This window comes from Hypomesus nipponensis, chromosome 12 (assembly GCF_054491055.1).
Source record: "Hypomesus nipponensis isolate SF chromosome 12, ASM5449105v1, whole genome shotgun sequence".
Lineage (NCBI taxonomy): Eukaryota > Metazoa > Chordata > Actinopteri > Osmeriformes > Osmeridae > Hypomesus > Hypomesus nipponensis.
In genome coordinates, this window is record NC_140372.1 from 16,755,001 (window position 1) to 16,757,500 (window position 2,500).

Genomic DNA, 2,500 nt, shown 5'->3' on the forward strand with positions numbered 1-2,500 from the left:
CTCTCTCTCTCTCTCTCTCTCTCTCTCGTGTCAAAATGAAAACAGCTTCCAGCCCCTTTCATGAAGGACTACTTGTGCATATTGCAAGATGTCAGTTTCTAAGTGAATGAGCAAAAGAGCATACAGCACCTGGTATTCCCAGGCGGTCTCCCATCCAAGTACTAACCAGGCCCGACCCTGCTTAGCTTCCGAGATCAGACGAGATCGGGCGTTGCCAGGCTGGTATGGCCGTACGAAATAAGTTGACAACCATAGGCTACTTATCCATATACAGATTTAGCAATTGACAATGCAAGGTGGTCTCTCTCTCTCTCTCGTGTCAAAATGAAAACAGCTTCCAGCCCCTTTCATGAAGGACTACTTGTGCATATTGCAAGATTTCAGTTTCTAAGTGAATGAGCAAAAGAGCATACAGCACCTGGTATTCCCAGGCGGTCTCCCATCCAAGTACTAACCAGGCCCGACCCTGCTTAGCTTCCGAGATCAGACGAGATCGGGCGTTGCCAGGCTGGTATGGCCGTACGAAATAAGTTGACAACCATAGGCTACTTATCCATATACAGATTTTGCAATTGACAATGCAAGGTAGTCTCTCTCTCTCTCTCTCTCTCGTGTCAAAATGAAAACAGCTTCCAGCCCCTTTCATGAAGGACTACTTGTGCATATTGCAAGATGTCAGTTTCTAAGTGAATGAGCAAAAGAGCATACAGCACCTGGTATTCCCAGGCGGTCTCCCATCCAAGTACTAACCAGGCCCGACCCTGCTTAGCTTCCGAGATCAGACGAGATCGGGCGTTGCCAGGCTGGTATGGCCGTACTAAATAAGTTGACAACCATAGGCTACTTATCCATATACAGATTTAGCAATTGACAATGCAAGGTAGTCTCTCTCTCTCTCTCTCTCTCTCTCTCGTGTCAAAATGAAAACAGCTTCCAGCCCCTTTCATGAAGGACTACTTGTGCATATTGCAAGATGTCAGTTTCTAAGTGAATGAGCAAAAGAGCATACAGCACCTGGTATTCCCAGGCGGTCTCCCATCCAAGTACTAACCAGGCCCGACCCTGCTTAGCTTCCGAGATCAGACGAGATCGGGCGTTGCCAGGCTGGTATGGCCGTACGAAATAAGTTGACAACCATAGGCTACTTATCCATATACAGATTTAGCAATTGACAATGCAAGGTGGTCTCTCTCTCTCTCTCTCTCGTGTCAAAATGAAAACAGCTTCCAGCCCCTTTCATGAAGGACTACTTGTGCATATTGCAAGATTTCAGTTTCTAAGTGAATGAGCAAAAGAGCATACAGCACCTGGTATTCCCAGGCGGTCTCCCATCCAAGTACTAACCAGGCCCGACCCTGCTTAGCTTCCGAGATCAGACGAGATCGGGCGTTGCCAGGCTGGTATGGCCGTACGAGATAAGTTGACAACCATAGGCTACTTATCCATATACAGATTTAGCAATTGACAATGCAAGGTAGTCTCTCTCTCTCTCTCTCTCTCTCTCTCGTGTCAAAATGAAAACAGCTTCCAGCCCCTTTCATGAAGGACTACTTGTGCATATTGCAAGATGTCAGTTTCTAAGTGAATGAGCAAAAGAGCATACAGCACCTGGTATTCCCAGGCGGTCTCCCATCCAAGTACTAACCAGGCCCGACCCTGCTTAGCTTCCGAGATCAGACGAGATCGGGCGTTGCCAGGCTGGTATGGCCGTACAAAATAAGTTGACAACCATAGGCTACTTATCCATATACAGATTTAGCAATTGACAATGCAAGGTAGTCTCTCTCTCTCTCTCTCTCTCGTGTCAAAATGAAAACAGCTTCCAGCCCCTTTCATGAAGGACTACTTGTGCATATTGCAAGATGTCAGTTTCTAAGTGAATGAGCAAAAGAGCATACAGCACCTGGTATTCCCAGGCGGTCTCCCATCCAAGTACTAACCAGGCCCGACCCTGCTTAGCTTCCGAGATCAGACGAGATCGGGCGTGGCCAGGCTGGTATGGCCGTACGAAATAAGTTGACAACCATAGGCTACTTATCCATATACAGATTTAGCAATTGACAATGCAAGGTAGTCTCTCTCTCTCTCTCTCTCTCGTGTCAAAATGAAAACAGCTTCCAGCCCCTTTCATGAAGGACTACTTGTGCATATTGCAAGATTTCAGTTTCTAAGTGAATGAGCAAAAGAGCATACAGCACCTGGTATTCCCAGGCGGTCTCCCATCCAAGTACTAACCAGGCCCGACCCTGCTTAGCTTCCGAGATCAGACGAGATCGGGCGTTGCCAGGCTGGTATGGCCGTACCAAATAAGTTGACAACCAAAGGCTACTTATCCATATACAGATTTAGCAATTGACAATGCAAGGTAGTCTCTCTCTCTCTCTCTCTCTCTCTCTCTCGTGTCAAAATGAAAACAGCTTCCAGCCCCTTTCATGAAGGACTACTTGTGCATATTGCAAGATGTCAGTTTCTAAGTGAATGAGCAAAAGAGCATACAGCA

The 2,500-nt window shown here is 46.9% G+C and overlaps 9 non-coding genes across 9 annotated transcripts in view; all 9 read right to left on the minus strand.

Annotated features, from left to right (window-relative positions):
- Window positions 1–117: 117 nt before the first annotated feature.
- Window positions 118–236, minus strand: LOC146264309 (5S ribosomal RNA). The gene has a single exon (XR_014725898.1). It is a non-coding gene; the product is annotated as a 5S ribosomal RNA (ribosomal RNA).
- A 170-nt stretch (window positions 237–406) lies between these two features.
- Window positions 407–525, minus strand: LOC146264310 (5S ribosomal RNA). Its single transcript, XR_014725899.1, has one exon. It is a non-coding gene; the product is annotated as a 5S ribosomal RNA (ribosomal RNA).
- A 176-nt stretch (window positions 526–701) lies between these two features.
- LOC146264311 (5S ribosomal RNA) lies at window positions 702–820 on the minus strand. The gene has a single exon (XR_014728861.1). It is a non-coding gene; the product is annotated as a 5S ribosomal RNA (ribosomal RNA).
- A 182-nt stretch (window positions 821–1,002) lies between these two features.
- LOC146264312 (5S ribosomal RNA) lies at window positions 1,003–1,121 on the minus strand. The gene has a single exon (XR_014725900.1). It is a non-coding gene; the product is annotated as a 5S ribosomal RNA (ribosomal RNA).
- A 174-nt stretch (window positions 1,122–1,295) lies between these two features.
- Window positions 1,296–1,414, minus strand: LOC146264313 (5S ribosomal RNA). Its single transcript, XR_014725901.1, has one exon. It is a non-coding gene; the product is annotated as a 5S ribosomal RNA (ribosomal RNA).
- Window positions 1,415–1,596: 182 nt separating this feature from the next.
- LOC146264314 (5S ribosomal RNA) lies at window positions 1,597–1,715 on the minus strand. Its single transcript, XR_014728188.1, has one exon. It is a non-coding gene; the product is annotated as a 5S ribosomal RNA (ribosomal RNA).
- Window positions 1,716–1,891: 176 nt separating this feature from the next.
- On the minus strand, window positions 1,892–2,010 carry LOC146264315 (5S ribosomal RNA). Its single transcript, XR_014727987.1, has one exon. It is a non-coding gene; the product is annotated as a 5S ribosomal RNA (ribosomal RNA).
- Window positions 2,011–2,186: 176 nt separating this feature from the next.
- On the minus strand, window positions 2,187–2,305 carry LOC146264316 (5S ribosomal RNA). Its single transcript, XR_014729084.1, has one exon. It is a non-coding gene; the product is annotated as a 5S ribosomal RNA (ribosomal RNA).
- Window positions 2,306–2,489: 184 nt separating this feature from the next.
- The window catches only part of LOC146264317 (5S ribosomal RNA), a 119-nt gene continuing 108 nt past the window's right edge, over window positions 2,490–2,500 (minus strand). The window contains exon 1 of the ribosomal RNA XR_014725902.1: window positions 2,490–2,500. This exon is cut by the window's right edge and continues 108 nt beyond it. This is a non-coding gene — a ribosomal RNA (5S ribosomal RNA).